We start from the raw sequence: 21,131 nt of genomic DNA on the forward strand, positions 1-21,131 counted from the left end.
TCACTTCAGACTGTTGTATTTGAACAGCTACACTTGTCGATAATAGTGGTCGAACAACGCCACTATGACGTTTACTGCTAACCTCCTCAATCAGATCATCAATTAGAGAAGTAGGATAACCTCTTTTATGGAGCATGTCTTTTAAAAACTTGCATTCAGCAATAAAGTCCAGTTCAATTGAACACATTCTTGCTGCTCTAATAAGTTGGATAACACCGAACACAAGACCCTTGTCGGCAATAACACAGCTCCAAGTAAATCCTGAACGCAGTTTTATTGATAAAAGCAACAAAGCGTTTTCACCACAGTATACTGTGGCTTCATCAGAGAAGTAAAACAACAAGAAAAAACACTCCACAGAAATATTTAAAAATCAGGAAGTGACATCTTGCAATTTCCTGAAACCAGGTGATGTTACATATTGTTGTCAAATATAATGGCGCAGGTGCACATGCACCCAAACCAGCCACACAACAATGTATGCAATAAACAATCTAACAACTAACAAGATGTACACAATCGATCTATTAAAACCAATAACCTAAACTTTTTAAAAGTTTTTAAAAGTTAAAAGATTAATAGATTAATCAAAAGGCCAGCACTCTCTCAGATTAATGCATATCAACAAATGCAACAGTACATTTTTTTGAAACAGTGCATTTTTTTGAAGCAGTGCATTCTTTTGAAACATGCAGCACGTAAAATGAAAAAGCACAAGTATTAAGTGTATAAAATACAATCACACCAAAGTACTACAATACAATGCCTATTACTGGCATTATAAAAGGATGTATATCCAAAGGGGTATAAATTCTTTATAGATAAACTCCTTATTACCTAAATATACCTATCTGAGGTAACTCCTTAATTTCAACACAGGGGTAATGTTGCAATTATTATTAAGACCAGGGTGCCTAAAGGCGTCCAAACGCAACTGCCATTCTAATTCTCGATTCTCCAATATTAATGAAAATGGGCCACCCCTGATTTTCAGTGGTACATGATCTATAGCCATGAAATGGAAGCCATGACCCGGATTCAAACCAATGTGCTTCGCCAATGCGTTATCACTCTTGCCGTTCTTAATGGCATACATATGTTCATACACTCGGTCACGGACCCTACGGTCCGTCTTACCGATGTAGAATGCTTGGCAACAATCACACATGGCTATGTATATGATGGATTTACTCTCACAGTTCAATGGGAAACGAATAAGATATTTTTTGTCCCTAACCGTGAATGTTTCACCTGATCTAACCTTGTTGCAAAATTTACAAAAACCACATGGGTACATCCCTCTCTTTTTATTAAAAATATATTGAGACATGTCCCTTTGTAGCATTTCCTTAAGGTTATTGCTCTTCTGAAGACAAACCTAGATTCCCTACCAAGTTTTTCAGCCAAAAAGGTGTTAGTGGCTATAAAATGCCAGTTCTTACGTATTATGGCTAAAATTCCTTTAGAATTTTTACTAAAGGTGGTGATGAAGCTCAATGAAAAATCACATTCTTCACCCACGGAAGTTATTTTCACTGTATCACAAAAGCTGGAGTTCAAACCAGCAATGTCTACATTATCAGTGGGCCCAGACTGTGTGAATACTCGCTGAGCTAATAAAGGTTTGTAAAAACCATTAAGCCTTTTACTAGCAACTTCCTCAATCAGGTCAGATAACATTCGGTCAGGGTACCCTCGATTTTTAAACATTTCCCTCAATAATTCACATTCTTTACTGAAGTCAGTCATAGTACTGCACATTCTCCCTGCCCTCACCAGTTGTCCCTTTACAATAGACCATTTCTGTTGGTACGGATGGAAACTGGAAAAGTGCAGGAAAGAATTGCAGTACGTAGATTTTCTAAACACCGACGACGTCAGGATGTTACTTCTGGCGTCCTTCACTAACTTAACGTCAAGATAGTCTATCTCAGAAACTGAGAAATTGAACGTGAATTTTAAAAATTCTGTTGTTGAGTTCAGAACTTCGACAAAAGCTACAGCATCAGATTTAGAGCCCCTGAACAATATAAAAATATCGTCGAGGAACCTGGTGTAATACTTAACAGGACCCATCAAACCAGGTATCTTCCTTAAAACATTGGCCTCCCAGTAGCCCATAAAGTAATTAGCGACGCCTGCCCCACAGGGCGAGCCCATCGCTACACCACATTTTTGGAGAAAAAATTCACCATTAAAGGTGAAATAATTGGAAGAAAGGACAAAGTCAAGTAATTCGGTGACTAAATCTACCTCCAATCTGGAGGCTCCAAAGTCCTGAAGCAGTAGGCCTATCCACTCTACAGCCTCCTGATGTGGTATGGAGGTGTATAGGTCTACCACGTCAATGGTTAAAAAGTTATTCTCACCGTCAAACGGGATACCACTGATACTGTCCAAAAAGGACCAAGAGTCTTTACAAATGCTAGTGATAGATTTAATGTATTTGTCCAAAATATTGTTGATGAGCTTAGAACAAGGATACGTAATAGACGACCTCCCGTCAATCAAAGCCCTCATAGGGGGATTGTTAATGTCCTTATGAATCTTAGGGATTCCAAACATGACAGGTATTTTTGGTAAATTTATATCAATATAATTATACAAGTCAATGTCTATTTTCCTTGAGAAACAAATCACGAAAGTAACCACTAATTCTGTGGTACTGTCCATTAACCGCTCTTGAAGACTTAATGTAAGCTAGAGTTCAGTACCCTGGACATTTTCTCATTATAGGTGAGATCGTCAAGTAACACCAAACCACCACCTTTGTCAGGTTTGATGAGGCGTGCAGGTAAACGACAAAACTCGTCTAACAATGTGAGTTGTTCCTAGTGATGTTAAAATCACCACTATTTTCTACACTTTTGGTGTTACTAGCAAGATGCCTAAAATCCACTTCACAAATGTTCTCAAATAATTGTAAGAGAGCGTGCAACGGTGGATTAAACACACTAGGCAATTTCAAAACTGGCAAGTTGCCATAACCACCGATGACACCTAAGTTAGTTACGTCATATTGTTGGTTAAACACTAATTTTAAGTTCAACTTTCTCACAAAGCATTTCAATTCTATGATTTCCTTGGAAATGCTTCCAAATCTGCTTGGGACGAATGAGTTACCAAAAGCTAGTAATTCAATTAATTGTTAGGTCAAGATAATGTCAGAAAAGTTGTAAATCTTAAAATCGCCCTTCCTGTTAGTAAGGATAACAGGTCCAACATTTACAACAGGTGAGGACAGTGGACTAGGTATAGGGGACCCAGTAACACCCAAGTCAAGGGCTAATTGGTCCGATTCTTCCTCCTGTTCGTGTGAGGCCTGTTGTTGCGTTGGCCTAAAAAATTACTATTACTATGGTTGGCTTTTTTGTTTAAACCTTGATTATAATGGTTGTTACTAGGTCCTCCATTGTCTCTGGCAAAGCCTTTAATTCTATTACTACGTCTAAGACCTGTGCTGACTTCGCCCTCATTATTCTCCTCAACTATATCACCCAAACCACCATTGTCATCATCAGTTTCAGACGTCTGAATGTTACTAGCAGGGTTAAGCAACACACCATTAGACACCACTAGTCTAGGATATGCACTGTTGTTAAGGTAGGCCGACCTATCTCTTGTCAATTTTTTAATTTTATTGGCCTTTAATTTCAATAACAAGGTATCAATGCTAGACAATATCCGACCATAGCCAAATTTGTACCTAGTAAAGTCCAGGTCTGCTTTTATGTCATTGTCCAAACTAATAATTTCACCTACTAACAAGTCAATATGTAAGGCATAATGCTTGATGATTAGTTCCAAAAGTTGGACACCTTGCTGTTGGAAAAGTGTCTCTAAGTCTGAAAAAAACACCAGGTCAACGAGTAACCCAGATGGTGCAAAGTTGTTTCGTAACCCCTTAGGTATAAGATTCTCAGTAATACATTGCCTGAAGTAGGCCGACTCAAGTTGTAATTTTTTCAGTTTAAGTAATTTAATGTCAAACAATTTTAGCTTATCAGCTAAACACTCGTTATTAGCATTCAGCTCGTCATTGCTTAATGACGTACCTTGCTGACCAAAAGAAAGGTGAGCAGTGTTCAAAAGCCAGTCACCCAAATTCGGTAAGCCGGTATTCACAACTTCAAGTCTGTTATTTATACCTGGGGTTGCTGTTCCTGGAACATCCATTCGCAAGTTAGGAACTCCATCAAAGCCATTATTCCTTGCAGCTGTAGCATAACTGGGGGGTCGCACAGAAGCGCCCCCATGTCTAGTCTCATTGTTGAACAGTGGAAGTTCACCATTCAAGGTGTTCAATGACCCCGTATTAAAATTACCGGACAAACGTTGCCCATTCGGTTGGCCAGCGGGGATGACATCTTCAAGACTGACTTGACTCAGTCCGTTGAAATTGGCGGAACCGGATGGCAACACTGTTGGTGGATGTATAGCGTGCTGCATAGCATCCATCCGAGAATTAAGCTGGTCCAATCTGCGAGAGAGGCCGGCAAGCAAACCAGCAACATCAATGTTGATATCCTCTTTACCACCTGCCATTTGGTTAAAGAGCTGCGGACTGCCAGGACTAACAGGGCTCCTCGTAGCCATAAAAAACTAACAAACTAAATAAGAAAGAAAAACAACCAGGATAACACCGAACACGAGACCCTTGTCGGCAATAACACAGCTCCAAGTAAATCCTGAACGCAGTTTTATTGATAAAAGTAACAAAGCGTTTTCACCACAGTATACTGTGGCTTCATCAGAGAAGTAAAACAACAAGAAAAAACACTCCACAGAAATATTTAAAAATCAGGAAGTGACATCTTGCAATTATAATGCATAAATAACAGACTTGAAGTTGTGAATACCGGCTTACCGAATTTGGGTGACTGGCTTTTGAACACTGCTCACCTTTCTTTTGGTCAGCAAGGTACGTCATTAAGCAATGACGAGCTGAATGCTAATAACGAGTGTTTAGCTGATAAGCTAAAATTGTTTGACATTAAATTACTTAAACTGAAAAAATTACAACTTGAGTCGGCCTACTTCAGGCAATGTATTACTGAGAATCTTATACCTAAGGGGTTACGAAACAACTTTGCACCATCTGAGTTACTCGTTGACCAGGTGTTTTTTTCAGACTTAGAGACACTTTTCCAACAGCAAGGTGTCCAACTTTTGGAAATAATCATCAAGCATTATGCCTTACATATTGACTTGTTAGTAGGTGAAATTAGTAGTTTGGACAATGACATAAAAGCAGACCTGGACTTTACTAGGTACAAATTTGACTATGGTCGGATATTGTCTAGCATTAATACCTTGTTATTGAAATTAAAGGCCAATAAAATTAAAAAATTGACAAGAGATAGGTCGGCCTACCTTAACAACAGTGCATATCCTAGACTAGTGGTGTCTAATGGTGTGTTGCTTAACCCTGCTAGTAACATTCAGACGTCTGAAACTGATGATGACAATGGTGGTTTGGGTGATATAGTTGAGGAGAATAATGAGGGCGAAGTCAGCACAGGTCTTAGACGTAGTAATAGAATTAAAGGCTTTGCCAGAGACAATGGAGGACCTAGTAACAACCATTATAATCAAGGTTTAAACAAAAAAGCCAACCATAGTAATAGTAATTTTTTAGGCCAACGCAACAACAGGCCTCACACGAACAAGAGGAAGAATCGGACCAATTAGCCCTTGACTTGGGTGTTACTGGGTCCCCTATACCTAGTCCACTGTCCTCACCTGTTGTAAATGTTGGACCTGTTATCCTTACTAACAGGAAGGGCGATTTTAAGATTTACAACTTTTCTGACATTATCTTGGACGAACAATTAATTGAATTACTAGCTTTTGGTAACTCATTCGTCCCAAGCAGATTTGGAAGCATTTCCAAGGAAATCATAGAATTGAAATGCTTTGTGAGAAAGTTGAACTTAAAATTAGTGTTTAACCAACAATATGACGTAACTAACTTAGGTGTCATCGGTGGTTATGGCAACTTGCCAGTTTTGAAATTGCCTAGTGTGTTTAATCCACCGTTGCACGCTCTCTTACAATTATTTGAGAACATTTGTGAAGTGGATTTTAGGCATCTTGCTAGTAACACCAAAAATGTAGAAAATAGTGGTGATTTTAACATCACTAGGGAACAACTCACATTGTTAGACGAGTTTTGTCGTTTACCTGTACGTCTCATCAAACCTGACAAAGGTGGTGGTTTGGTGTTACTTGACGATCTCACCTATAATGAGAAAATGTCCAGGGTACTGAACTCTAGCGCTTACATTAAGTCTTCGAAGAGCGAAGTTAATGGACAGTACCACAGAATTAGTGGTTACTTTCGTGATTTGTTTCTCGAAGGGAAAATAGACATTGACTTGTATAATTATATTGATATAAATTTACCAAAAATACCTGTCATGTTTGGAATCCCTAAGATTCATAAGGACATTAACAATCCCCCTATGAGGGCTTTGATTGACGGGAGGTCGTCTATTACGTATCCTTGTTCTAAGCTCATCAACAATATTTTGGACAAATACATTAAATCTATCACTAGCATTTGTAAAGACTCTTGGTCCTTTTTGGACAGTATCAGTGGTATCCCGTTTGACGGTGAGAATAACTTTTTAACCATTGACATGGTAGACCTATACACCTCCATACCACATCAGGAGGCTGTAGAGTGGATAGGCCTACTGCTTCAGGACTTTGGAGCCTCCAGATTGGAGGTAGATTTAGTCACAGAATTACTTGACATTGTCCTTTCTTCCAATTATTTCACCTTTAATGGTGAATTTTTTCTCCAAAAATGTGGTGTAGCGATGGGCTCGCCCTGTGGGGCAGGCGTCGCTAATTACTTTATGGGCTACTGGGAGGCCAATGTTTTAAGGAAGATACCTGGTTTGATGGGTCCTGTTAAGTATTACACCAGGTTCCTCGACGATATTTTTATATTGTTCAGGGGCTCTAAATCTGATGCTGTAGCTTTTGTCGAAGTTCTGAACTCAACAACAGAGTTTTTAAAATTCACGTTCAATTTCTCAGTTTCTGAGATAGACTATCTTGACGTTAAGTTAGTGAAGGACGCCAGAAGTAACATCCTGACATCGTCGGTGTTTAGAAAATCTACGTACTGCAATTCTTTCCTGCACTTTTCCAGTTTCCATCCGTACCAACAGAAACGGTCTATTGTAAAGGGACAACTGGTGAGGGCAGGGAGAATGTGCAGTACTATGACTGACTTCAGTAAAGAATGTGAATTATTGAGGGAAATGTTTAAAAATCGAGGGTACCCTGACCGAATGTTATCTGACCTGATTGAGGAAGTTGCTAGTAAAAGGCTTAATGGTTTTTACAAACCTTTATTAGCTCAGCGAGTATTCACACAGTCTGGGCCCACTGATAATGTAGACATTGCTGGTTTGAACTCCAGCTTTTGTGATACAGTGAAAATAACTTCCGTGGGTGAAGAATGTGATTTTTCATTGAGCTTCATCACCACCTTTAGTAAAAATTCTAAAAGAATTTTAGCCATAATACGTAAGAACTGGCATTTTATAGCCACTAACACCTTTTTGGCTGAAAAACTTGGTAGGGAACCTAGGTTTGTCTTCAGAAGAGCCAATAACCTTAAGGAAATGCTACAAAGGGACATGTCTCAATATATTTTTAATAAAAAGAGAGGGATGTACCCATGTGGTTTTTGTAAATTTTGCAACAAGGTTAGATCAGGTGAAACATTCACGGTTAGGGACAAAAAATATCTTATTCGTTTCCCATTGAACTGTGAGAGTAAATCCATCATATACATAGCCATGTGTGATTGTTGCCAAGCATTCTACATCGGTAAGATGGACCGTAGGGTCCGTGACCGAGTGTATGAACATATATATGCCATTAAGAACGGCAAGAGTGATAATGCATTGGCGAAGCACATTGGTTTGAATCTGGGTCATGGCTTCCATTTCATGGCTATAGATCATGTACCACTGAAAATCAGGGGTGGCCCATTTTCATTAATATTGGAGAATCGAGAATTAGAATGGCAGTTGCGTTTGGACGCCTTTAGGCACCCTGGTCTCAATAATAATTGCAACATCACCCCTGTGTTGAAATTAAGGAGTTACCTCAGATAGGTATATTTAGGTAATAAGGAGTTTATCTATAAAGAATTTATACCCCTTTGGATATACATCCTTTTACAATGCCAGCAATTGGCATTGTATTGTAGTACTTTGGTGTGATTGTATTTTATACACATAATACTTGTGCTTTTTCATTTTACGTGCTGCATGTTTCAAAAGAATGCACTGCTTCAAAAAAATGCACTGTTTCAAAAAAAATGTATTGTTGCATTTGTTGATATGCATTAATCTGAGAGAGTGTTGGCCTTTTGATTAATCTATTAATCTTTTAACTTTTAAAAACTTTTAAAAAGTTTAGGTTATTGGTTTTAATAGATCGATTGTGTACATCTTGTTAGTTGTTAGATTGTTTATTGCATACAGTTGTGTGGCTGGTTTGGGTGCATGTGCACCTGCGCCATTATATTTGACAACAATATGTAACATCACCTGGTTTCAGGAAATTGCAAGATGTCACTTCCTGATTTTTAAATATTTCTGTGGAGTGTTTTTTCTTGTTGTTTTACTTCTCTGATGAAGCCATAGTATACTGTGGTGAAAACGCTTTGTTGCTTTTATCAATAAAACTGCATTCAGGATTTACTTGGAGCTGTGTTATTGCCGACAAGGGTCTCGTGTTCGGTGTTATCCTGGTTGTTTTTCTTTCTTATTTAGTTTGCTCTAATAAGTTGTCCTTTAACTATAGAATGTTTTTGCGTGTGAGGGTGTGCACTAGAGTAATGCAGGAAAGTGTTGCAGTATGATGATTTCCTATAAATCTTAGAAAGGTACCTCCTATTTATTATATCTTTCTTCAAGTTAACATCCAGGTAGTCAATGCTGACTGGATGAAATTTGTAAGTGAACTTCAAAAATGATGTAGTAGAGTTGAAATAGTCAACAAGATGTTGAGCATCAGACTCATTCCCTTTAAAGATGACAAAAATGTCATCCAAAAATCTGGTGTAGTACACCAAAAGTTTTTTGATTTCAAGTTTGTCAAAGATAAAAAACTTTTCCCACTGTGCCATAAATAGATTTGCTAAACTGGCCCCACAGGGAGAGCCCATGGCTACTCCCTGTTTTTGTAGAAAAATCTTGCCATTAAACATAATAAAGTTGTTAGTGAATATAATATCCATAAGTTCTGTCACTAAATCAATCTCCCTTTGAGGTGCCTTCTTGTTTTTGAGGAGTAATGCTGTCCACTCTACTGCTTCTAAGTGTGGGATAGAGGTATATAAGTCGACGATGTCAGTGGTTAAAAAGTTGTTGTCTTGGTTGACTTCTAGATCATTCAGATTCTGTAAAAAAGTCCATGAATCTTTACAGACCTATGGTTCAAGTTTAAGATATTTTTGTAGTATCGAATCAACTAACTTTGCACATGGGTATGTCAAAGAGCCTCTACCATCTATAAGGGCCCTCATTGGTGGACTGTATCTGTCTTTATGAATTTTTGGAATTCTGAACATAATTGGTGTTTTAGGGTAGAGAGTGTTAATATAATTAAATGTGTCCAAGTAAATTTTAGCCTCTATAAATAGGTCACCAAAATAGCCCCTGATCCTTGATTGTGCAATGTTCATTTCATTTATTGAGGACAAGCTGTAGGCTGTATTATTTAATACTATGTCCATTTTTTCATTGTAATCAGAAATATCTGACACAACTAGCCCGCCACCTTTATCTGGTTTGACTATACGAACTGGAGCAGATCTAAGCAATTTCAATGCTTGCAATTGTTCCGTAGTGATATTATTTTGTCTGTTAGTATAGTTGCAAGATTTTTTTGTTGGTATGTGCCTAAAGTCTAGTTCGCATACATTCTCAAATAAGTTTAAAAGTGGATGAAGGGGAGGATTGAACATGCTAGTTGGTTTTAGTGTATTGTTAGAATTTTCCATGTTGCCTAACAAGAAAGCTAAATTCAATTTCCTTACATAACACTTTAAATCCATTAGTGTTTTGGCTATGTTAATATTTTTGCTCAAAACATATGTATTATCTTTAGCTAGTACATCTATCAAAAGAGGTTCGATCGTAATCGATGAAAAATTATAAACATCAAAGTCCCCTTTAGAATTAGTAAGGATGACAGGTTTGTTATTAGAAACTATTTCTTCCTGCGGTTGTTCCACATTTTGTTCCCCTGGTTCTGAGGACAACGTGGACCAGGCTTAGGTCTGTTGTTCAGTTCCTGTTGAAAATTTGTAATAAGTCGATTGTTGTTGTTGACCTGCTCATTGCTTTGGTTGTTGTTAGACCAAAGTCTTTCACTTCATCTTACTGTGTCTACAGTCTCAAGGTTGTTATCCATATTGTCAAAAGGTGGTGAAGTGTCTACACAGTTATTAAGTGGACCCGGGCCAGTAGTAGATACTACTGTGTTGGCGTCCCGCCAGACTTGTGCTGTCTGTGGTTTAGGGTATGCTGATCCATTACTATACGCCAAACGATCGCGGTTTACTTGTTTAATTTTATTATTTTTGAGTCTATCCAGTAGTTGTTCAATACTGGTAAAAACTCTACCGTAATCGTATCTATACCTGGCAAAGTCAAGGTCTGCTTTGATGTCCTTATCCAATTCATCAACTTCTTTTGCAATGTTATCGATCTGTGATAGATAGTGTTTGGCCATTAGTTCCATAAGCTGGAATCCTTGCTGGTCAAATAACTCTATTAGTTCTTTATGAAAAAGGGAGTCCGGTGTCAAACCAGTAGTAAATTGATGAAATCGTAACCCCTTAGGCACCAGTTTTTCAGAAAGACATTGGCTAAAGTACACAACCTCTAATTGAAGTTTTTTTTAGTTTTAGAAGTTTTGTGTCGAAAAGTTTCAGTTTATCACCAATAGTGTGTGTCCTCACAAGTGAACCAGTAGTATTTGGAACCATGTTCCTGGTTATTGCTAAAGTTAAAAGCCAACTTTGTTGTATCATTCACCCAACTGAGAAATGATGGAACTCCAGTAGACTCATGAATGCCTGAGTTGCCTGGTTCAGAGGGTACTGGGTGGTTGTCACTCAAGCGAGGTAGTTGACCTGGTGGTATCGAACTCACAGTAGCCTGAGATCCAATCCATGACCAGATGTCAAATTAAAGTGGTTTTGAGAGTGTGCGTTTTGATGGTTCAATTTGTTAGTGCAATTGTTGTTCACATGTTCATTGTTCACATGTTCATTGTTGCATCGCTTGTCGACTAGATCAAGCTGAAGAGAAATGTTGTTAATACGCTGTGAAAGCGAATTGAGTAAGTTGGATAAATCTGATGGTTTCATAGGTTGTGCACGTCTGAACAAGTTCAGACTGGCTGGGCTGCTAGGAAATCTGGTAGCCATAAAACTGGAATGTACAAACAAAGTGAAAAGCGCAAACCAAACAAAAAAAGCAGGAAAGCCAGCAGCCGCAAGTGTATTCTGTACAACAACCACGGACAGGATACTTTTAAAGTAAAACCAGTTTAATTTAAAAACGTACACGTTTTTGTCACTCTAAATAGCGCAACTTCTTCAGACAACAAACAAACAGCGGACACAGTGTAACCGCTCAATTTAAAAATTGTTACATAAAGTCATGTGATAAAGAACGGCGTTGACTTAAAGGCAAAGCAATCGAAACAGTCTATACAGTACAAATAAAATCCCTATTATAAATATAGGACATATTCCTAAAATTGTTTACAGAAGAGGAGTTAACTTAAAAAGTTTTTTGGAAGTTAAGAACACTAAGTATAACTTAAGATTAAATGGTACATTTGCATGTGGGGCTTGTAGAATGTGCAGGTATATAAAAACTGGTAACTCATTCAGGGTAAATGACTTTGGTAAGTTTTACATCAATCACAAACTGAATTGTGAATCAAAAGGTATCATTTATTTAGCAAGTTGCAATTCCTGTCCGATATTTTACATAGGAAAAACGGACAGGTAGTTTTGCGAGAGAATTTATGAACATATGTATGCAATCAATACAAATAGAAAGGAAAATGCTCTAGCTAAGCACATTTCATTGAATGAAGGTCATTCTTTTGGATTTCAAGCTATAGGTCAGCTAGTACCAGATATTAGGGGTGGCCCTCATTCAACATTACTTGAAGTGCGGAAACTTGAATGGCAACTAGCTTTGAATGCGTTTTCACCTCCTGGTCTCAATGAGAATTGTAACATCTCATGTTTACTTAAACTGAAAAATCTCATGAGATGAACCACTGTTACCAGTTTGTGGTCAAACCTGCAATTATAACTATAAGTGAACAATGACTTATGTTGTTTACAGACTTCATGACCCAATTTGTGACAGAATTCAATTCACTGAATTCTCCCCCTTAACAGGTTTGTGACATTAAGGTACATCTTAGGGCCCCCTTATTGGTTTGAGTGTAGGATCTTGAACTTTATAGGATCACATTGGATGTTAGAGGAAGTACTTATTCTTGAGCATTCACATACTGTATACTCCAAGTTTATGACTTAAACAGTGGTTTTGAATGGATGTTTTACTGCTTTACTTGTTATGAGCTGGTGATGTTGAGCTAAGATGTAATTAATATAACAATGTAGAATAATTAATTTATAATAGGGATTTCATTTGTACTGTATAGACTGTTTGGATCGCTTTGCCTTTAAGTCAATGCCGTTCTTTATCACATGACTTTATGTAACAATTTTTAAATTGAGCGGTTACACTGTGTCTGCTGTTTGTTTTCTGAAGACGTTGCACTATTTAGAGTGATGAAAACGTGTACGTTTTTAAATTAAACTGGTTTTACGTTAAAAGTATCCTGTCCGTGGTTGTTGTACAGAATACACTTGCGGTTGCTGGCTTTCCTGCTTTTTTCGTTTGGTTTGCGTTTTTCACTTTGTTTGTACGTTCCAAAAAATAAATAAAACCAGGAAAAAGCAGCTCCATTCACATCTGAGCAGAGTGTAGGTGTGGTGCACCTCTGGCTTAAATGTGAAGGCAACGGGAAGGGAAAACAGCAGTAGGAAGGTAATCAAGGAGAACTAGCTTAGCTGGCAGGTGAAAAGTTTCAAAATCAGTCAATTACACAGGCAGCAGCCCAGCCCACCACAGGACACTACTATAAACTATGCAATCACCTTTCACTCTGGTTTTTCCCACAAACTCTACATCACCGGTGTACACAGACGGGGAATTTTTACCTGACAAAACTAACAAAATGATAGGGGCTGCTGTCACTCTCATAAATCAATATGTGGAAGAGACTGAGGTTGGTGAGGATGAGAATGCTAATGACTAACCCACAGTGAGGAGAAGGAGAAAAGTGTGCAGACCCAGGGTAACCTACCAGGGGCTACATGATCTGGAGATAGTGGAGCACTATAGGGTGTACAGGGACCTCCTACAGCATCTTGTTGAGCTGTGCCAGCCACACTTCACACACAGAACCAACAGAGGGGAACCCATCCCAGTGGATAACAAGGTATGTGTAGGCTTAAGAATACTAGCCACAGGTATCTTCCAAAGGCCAACTGGGGATATCATGGGGATCTCACAGGCATCAGCATCCAGGGTACTCCATCAGTTCCTGGATGCCATGTCAGCACATGCCGGTGAGCACATATATTTCCACAACACCCATTAGGCATTGACCAGCAATATGCATCTCTTCCACCAAATAGCAGGATACTCCGAGGTAGTGGGTGCTATAGACTGCATGCACATACACATCAAAGCACCACCCAGTGAACAGAGTAGGGTCTACATAAACTGCAAGGGCTTCCCCTCCATCAACTGCCAGGTCATGAGCAATGCCCAGGGCATTATAATGAATGTGTGTGCTGGCAGCCCTGGAAGCTATCACGACTCCCACATCTGGCATATGACGCAGATGTTCCAGAGATTTGCCAGTGGGGCCATTCCATATGGCCACCTAGTGGAGGATGCTGGTTACACACTGGAGCCATGGCTGATGACACCCATAAGAAACGCACACACACAAACCAGAATCATAATAGAGCATGTGTTTGGGATGCTCAAGTCATGGTTCCAGTGCCTGGGCATATCCGATGGAACCTTGCAGTACTCTCCAGCTGCAGGTACCCAAATTTTCATTGTATGTGCCATGCTGCACAATATGGTCCTGCAGAAACAGCTGCAGCCGAAACAGCATGAGGCAGGGCCACACAACCTCCCCCGACCATTGCCAAGGCCAGCACAGGCACAGACTGACTCAGAGGAGGAACAACCTGAGCCTGCCCCTGTAGACTGAAGGAGGCATCCCCAGTATGCCCAGGCTTTGGCAAAGAGACAATGCATAGCACATACACTGATACTGTAGGAACCCAGGGAATGGCACCTCTCTCTGACTCACACATACAGTAAAAGGGATGCCAAACATGACACTACCTGTGCTTAACCATGTATAGGGAGTGTAGTATGTGCATCCAACATAGTCAGCCCTCCAGCACCATCCTCAATCCGGTACAGCCACAAGGTAAGTCACTCTCCCTATCAATTGCTGAATGGAGTAGTATGTTCTGCTACTTATAGCTATGGTAAGGCTGTGAGCATGCAAGGGAATTGGGTGGCTGAATGGGATGGCAGCAGATAGTAGACACCTATATGGGCAGCATGAAATCCATAACAAATACCAGTGTCAACATAGTAGGCAGTACTAGACAAGGTGAAAAATCCCACTGTAGGAGATGTGGTGGGCCACATGTGTATCCATAGGACACACACATGCATGTCAGTGAGGCTCACATACCCAACAACAGTCTCAGCCAGCAGGACATAGGTTCATAGGTTCATAGGTTCATACTAGGCTATCTGCCCTGGGGCATTTATAAGCCTAGCCCGATTGTGTTTGGCTTACGCCACCCCTTGATTTGAGTATACTGTGCCCTTTTTAAAGTTTAGTTTACTGTGAGTCAGTCTAATAGTGACACGGAAGTAATCCCCGGGAAAAACCTATGATCCCCCATCCACTCATCAAGATTCTTCTTGAAGAGAGTCAGTGAGGGGCTCTGCCTAACATGAATTGGAATTCTATTCCAGAGCGAAGGGAGCCTCTGGGTTATGAATCTGTCCCTCCAGCATGTTCTATTTATTTCTGTGCTGAGGTTCAAGTCCCTCGAGCGTGTGGCTCTAAGGGATTTAGATTTACTGAGGTGGAGCATGTCCATTAATTCTGGGTTGGACATAGCTTTATATGTCAGGCATAGATCGCCTCGAAGTAGGCGGTATGCAACTGAGTAGAGCTGGAGTTTTTTTAACCGAGCAGCATATGGCATCTGTTTGAGTCCCTTGATCCTCTTGGTGAGGTACTTTTGGGGTCTTTCTAATTGCTGCAGGTGTCGGGTACGGTACATCCCAAAGGGGGCATTGTATTCTATGATGGGCCTGATGAGGGATGAATAAAGGGGCACGATTACCTCTCTTGATCTAGATGTGAATCCTTTCATGATAAGGTGGGCTATGTAGAAGGTCTTTCTAACCACTTTGGCAATGTGGTTGTCAAAGGAGAGATTGCTATCAACTTGGGTCCCAAGATCCCTAATTACTTTCTCTGTACTTAATGGGTTACCACCTATGTGGTAATTTGTGGGCACATTGTTTTTGCCAAAGGGTATGACTATACACTTCTTGGCATTTAGCTTTAGACCATGGCTCTGGCACCAGTTATCCGTCTCTGTGAGACCTTTTAGAAGGATGTTTGTGTCAGCTGGAGAGTCGATTATGGCACCCAGTTTGCAGTCATCAGTGAACTTGGTGAGCCATAGTCCTCCCACGTTGGCCTGTACCTCAGAAAAGTAAATACCAAACAAGATTAGGTCCCAGGACAGAACCTTGTGGGACACCACTTGTGACCAGTTTCGAGTCTGACATGGCTCCAGCAACTCTAACTCTGTGGGTTCTGTCTTTGAGCCAGTTTGTGACCCATCTTGTGACACAGGGGTTTATATTTAGGCTGGATAGCTTATCTATGCCTTTGCGAGGTCCAGAAAGGCTGTGTGGACTACCTTCCCTTCATCTATGGCCTTGGTGACTGTTTTGAAGAAGTCGACCAGGTTCAAAAGGCAGGATCTGCCCTTGACGAAGCCAAATTGGGTAGGCTCTAGTGTCTGTAGGTCCCCAATGTCTTTGTTTATGAGTTCCATGATGATCCTCTCCATATCCTTGCATACTAGGCTAGTCAGGCCTATGGAGCATTAGTTTCCAGGGTCTGCAGGGGGGCCACCTTTGTGGAGTGGGACCACTGTTGCTGTACGCCATTCTTTGGGCACATATCCTGTAGTGAGGTTGAGATTGTACAGCAGTTTTACTTGAGGGATTAGTTCTTCTTGGAGTTCATGTAGGACGCAACCCAGGACGCCATCTGGTCCCATGGAAGCAATGTTTTTTGCTTTGGAGAGGGCGGCCTTCACCTGAGCATCAGAGATGTTTGGGAGGCTGCACTCTGCCGGGATAGATACTTGCTCTTTTGGGGGGGAGGGGGTGGAGAAGTTTGCACTAAACCTGTCTGCCAGGATATTGGCGATGTCTATGGGTTCAGTGTATTTTTTGTCGTTTAGAATCAACTCAGAACAAGTCTGGGAGTTGCATCCCAGGTTCCTAACATAACTGAAAAAAGCCTTATGATTGTCTTTAGTGTCCTGTGCAATTTTTCTCTCGAAGTTGGCCTTGGAGGATTTTATGAGGGATCGTAATTTTTTGCTAGTACTGATCAGAGATGCCTTCCCTTTTAGGGATTTTGCTCTATCATGTAGTAGCTTCCTCCTTCTGTTGTACAGTTTATTTATGGCTGGGCTCCACCAGACTGGATGCCTGCCTTTGGACGATTGGGTCTTGATTTTGTTTGGGATAGCATGATCCATGCATTCCTGGAGATGTCCGTAGAATGCGTTTATATAGGATTCTGCAGTTTGGGCCATAGTTTCACTGGCCCTGGGGCCTTGAAGGATTCCACTTCAGTTTTGAGAAGTGTGAAGTTCGCTTTTGAGAAGTTTCTCACTGTGGTTTTCTGGGCTGCCGTGGGGTCGGGATGTGGATATCCAGTGAAATTAATTTATGGTCTGATCTTACCAATGAGGGATATACTTCTGGTATGGAGCATAGAGTCCCCATGTTGGTAATGATCAGGTCTAGTATGTTGTCCCCTCTTGTGGGAGTGGTGACTAGTTGTTCCATAGCATTTGAGTTTATAAACTCCAGGAACCTTTGGGCTAAGGTGCTGGGACTTGAGTAATGCTCCCAGTCTATGTTTGGGTAGTTGAAGTCGCCCAATATAATGGTGTTCGGAGATATCTTAGTGTTTTCCAATGTTTTCAGGAAAGCCAAGTGGGATTCCTGACTTTGAGAGGGTGGTCTGTAGGATGCTATAAACTGAAAAGCAGTCTTGCCCACTGTCAGTTGCACATGGATGGTCTCCGATACTTCGTGCACTGCCACTAACCTGGAGGTATGGATATCCTTGATAAATATGGAAACTCTCCCTCCTTTTGTGGTTCGGTCTGGGTTTTGGGGCCGAAAAGCATGATATGAGGTATAACCTGGTAGTGCTGGGGTGCTCTCTGGAGTCTTGAACCAGGTTTCTGTCACTGCACAGCTATCGATGTTCTCCATACTGAGGAGAGCTTCGAGTGCATGCATCTTGAGGTTAAGACTTCTGGCGTTTAGCAACATTACCCTTAGTTTCTTGTTCCTTGTGCTGTCTATGGAGGTGGGTTTGACTTTTGAGCCTTGCCTAAAAAAGGCACTATGGGGGTGGCAAGAGCCTTTGCCAATATCCAAAAGCCCAGGGGTGACAGGTGCAAGCTGTCCCTAGCGAAGCAACGTGGCTTGTCAAGCATGTCATCCCAGGCTGACAGACACTGGATCCCCTTTGGATGACACCAAAATTTTAGCCAATTGTTAAAATCGATCATTTTGTCTTTATACTGCGGCATCATTCTAGGTGAGGGTAAGATGCTGCTCAAGGTAAGGGTCATACCAGCCTGGGCTACATGATCAGAGAGCTCCTCTATGTCTCTTTTCATGTAGTTGAGGGAGGTACGTCTCAGGTCATTCACGCCAGCATGTACAATGACTGAGTCATATTTGTATTTGCTTTGGAGTGACCTGAGTGCTTGCGTTATGTGGTGGATCCTAGCACCTGACAGGCTGCTCACTGTGACCTTCTCTTTATTCAGCCTGGTGAGCGGGACGTCAGTGTATCTGACAATAGAGTCACCTATTACAAGGGTATCAGGTGTGTTATTCAGCCTTAAGGGCTGTGACTGCTTGGCACACTGACTTTGTGTGCTATGTGTTGTACGTGTTTTGCTTTGGGGTAGCATTTGCTTGGATGTCTGCTTTGGAGGTCTCTGTTGCTTAGGTAGATTTTTATTTAGAGCCTCCGAGTATGTTTTTATGTTTTTATGTGTTTGGTTCGCTGTTGTGGTGGGACTATGTGATACTGGAATTGTGTTGTGTGAGGTTACCTTCTCCTTCTGACTGGTTACACCAGTTTTGAGATGAGAGAGCTCAGCCTCCAGTTTGGCTATATGGTTGCATCTCTCACATATATTTGAACCTGTTTGGAGGAGGAGAGGGTTGTCCGTGTACATGAGACAGTTGTAACATTGCCTCAAAATTCCCAGATTCACCAGCTGGACTGGAGAGGAAATCATTGACTGACCTTTGGACATGCTAGAGTAATATAGGGAACTGAATTAAAATGGACCAATAGGGGACAAGGTAATCGTAGAGAGTATAAGAGTAAGTAGTGCTTATGGTTTATTAGTGCTAACTTGTAAGATTACTTATTTGGACCAGTGAGGGGCCTTAGAATGAGAACATTGTGTTTAATTTGAGAGATAGAGCAGTTCTAAGGGAAAAAGTAAAGAACAGACTTTGTGGAGCCAGGAATAGTTTAAACTCAATTAGGTGGCGCTGCCCGATGTTGCACTATGCGCAAAAACGCGCAAAAACGCGCAAAAGAGGGTTTTAAGAGAGGGAGATCAAGGAGTTTGGAATTGACCCAAAATGGCCAATAAAACTACAGTTTCAAGGCAGTAACCACTCCCACAGGGGCAGGCAGGCTGCTCAATGTTTATCACTGCCACTGATGAACACAGAGACTTCCCTTTAGCCCAAGCAAACAATGGCCTCCAAGAAACTTACAAACCAGAACAGCAAATCTGTAACTGAACTTTTTTAAATCTCAGAAAAGTGGGAAAAAAAGCAAGATTTTTTTTGTTTTTTGTTTTTTTAAGGAAAGCAGAGCTTCACAAGTATCAACAAGTTAGAACAGTGCAGTAAATGACCCCACACTTGAGTGCTAGGCCAGAGGCAGATAAAATGCAAGTTTTAAGAAAAAAAAAATGATTTTAAAAATAAGTGCAGGCAGGAAATTCAGTAATTAGCTCTAGGTTGTGTTCTAAATACAGTTACCAACACAGAAATCAAGTTTAACAATCCAGAAAATGCTCAAAAGTAGGTGGCAATGCAGAAAAACTTAACAAATAATCTGAAGCAAAATACTTAAAATCTCAAAAGTGGCTCCTTTCTTCTTTCAGCGTTTTCTCCTCTTGGTGGGTGCTTCACCAACAGCCAACAAGTCCAAAAAGATGCCAAAACCACGAGGCAATCGGGTTTTAAGAGAGGGAGATCAAGGAGTTTGGAATTGACCCAAAATGGCCAGTAAAACTACAGTTTCAAGGCAGTAACCACTCCCACAGGGGCAGGCAGGCTGCTCAATGTTTATCACTGCCACTGATGAACACAGAGACTTCCCTTTAGCCCAAGCAAACAATGGCCTCCAAGAAACTTACAAACCAGAACAGCAAATCTGTAACTGAACTTTTTTAAATCTCAGAAAAGTGGGAAAAAGCAAGATTTTCTTGTGTTTCTTTTTTTTAAGGAAAGCAGAGCTTCACAAGTATCAACAAGTTAGAACAGTGCAGTAAATGACCCCACACTTGAGTGCTAGGCCAGAGGCAGATAAAATGCAAGTTTTAAGAAAAAAAACGATTTTAAAAATAAGTGCAGGCAGGAAATTCAGTAATTAGCTCTAGGTTGTGTTCTAAATACAGTTACCAACACAGAAATCAAGTTTAACAATCCAGAAAATGCTCAAAAGTAGGCGGCAATGCAGAAAAACTTAAATAATCTGAAGCAAAATACATAAAATCTCGAAAGTGGCTCCTTTCTTCTCTCAGCGTTTTCTACTCTTGGTGGGTGCTTCGCCAACAGCCAACAAGTCCAAAAAGATGCCAAAACCACGAGGCAATCGGGTTTTAAGAGAGGGAGATCAAGGAGTTTGGAATTGACCCAAAATGGCCAGTAAAACTACAGTTTCAAGGCAGTAACCACTCCCACAGGGGCAGGCAGGCTGCTCAATGTTTATCACTGCCACTGATGAACACAGAGACTTCCCTTTAGCCCAAGCAAACAATGGCCTCCAAGAAACTTACAAACCAGAACAGCAAATCTGTAACTGAACTTTTTTAAATCTCAGAAAAGTGGGAAAAAAGCAAGATTTTTTTGTTTTTTGTTTTTTTAAGGAAAGCAGAGCTTCACAAGTATCAACAAGTTAGAACAGTGCAGTAAATGACCCCACACTTGAGTGCTAGGCCAGAGGCAGATAAAATGCAAGTTTTAAGAAAAAAAACGATTTTAAAAATAAGTGCAGGCAGGAAATTCAGTAATTAGCTCTAGGTTGTGTTCTAAATACAGTTACCAACACAGAAATCAAGTTTAACAATCCAGAAAATGCTCAAAAGTAGGCGGCAATGCAGAAAAACTTAAATAATCTGAAGCAAAATACATAAAATCTCGAAAGTGGCTCCTTTCTTCTCTCAGCGTTTTCTACTCTTGGTGGGTGCTTCGCCAACAGCCAACAAGTCCAAAAAGATGCCAAAACCACGAGGCAATCGGGTTTTAAGAGAGGGAGATCAAGGAGTTTGGAATTGACCCAAAATGGCCAGTAAAACTACAGTTTCAAGGCAGTAACCATTCCCACAGGGGCAGGCAGGCTGCTCAATGTTTATCACTGCC

Source organism: Protopterus annectens, chromosome 11.part0 (assembly GCF_019279795.1).
Source record: "Protopterus annectens isolate FY-2018-M chromosome 11.part0, PAN1.0, whole genome shotgun sequence".
Classification (NCBI taxonomy): domain Eukaryota; kingdom Metazoa; phylum Chordata; order Ceratodontiformes; family Protopteridae; genus Protopterus; species Protopterus annectens.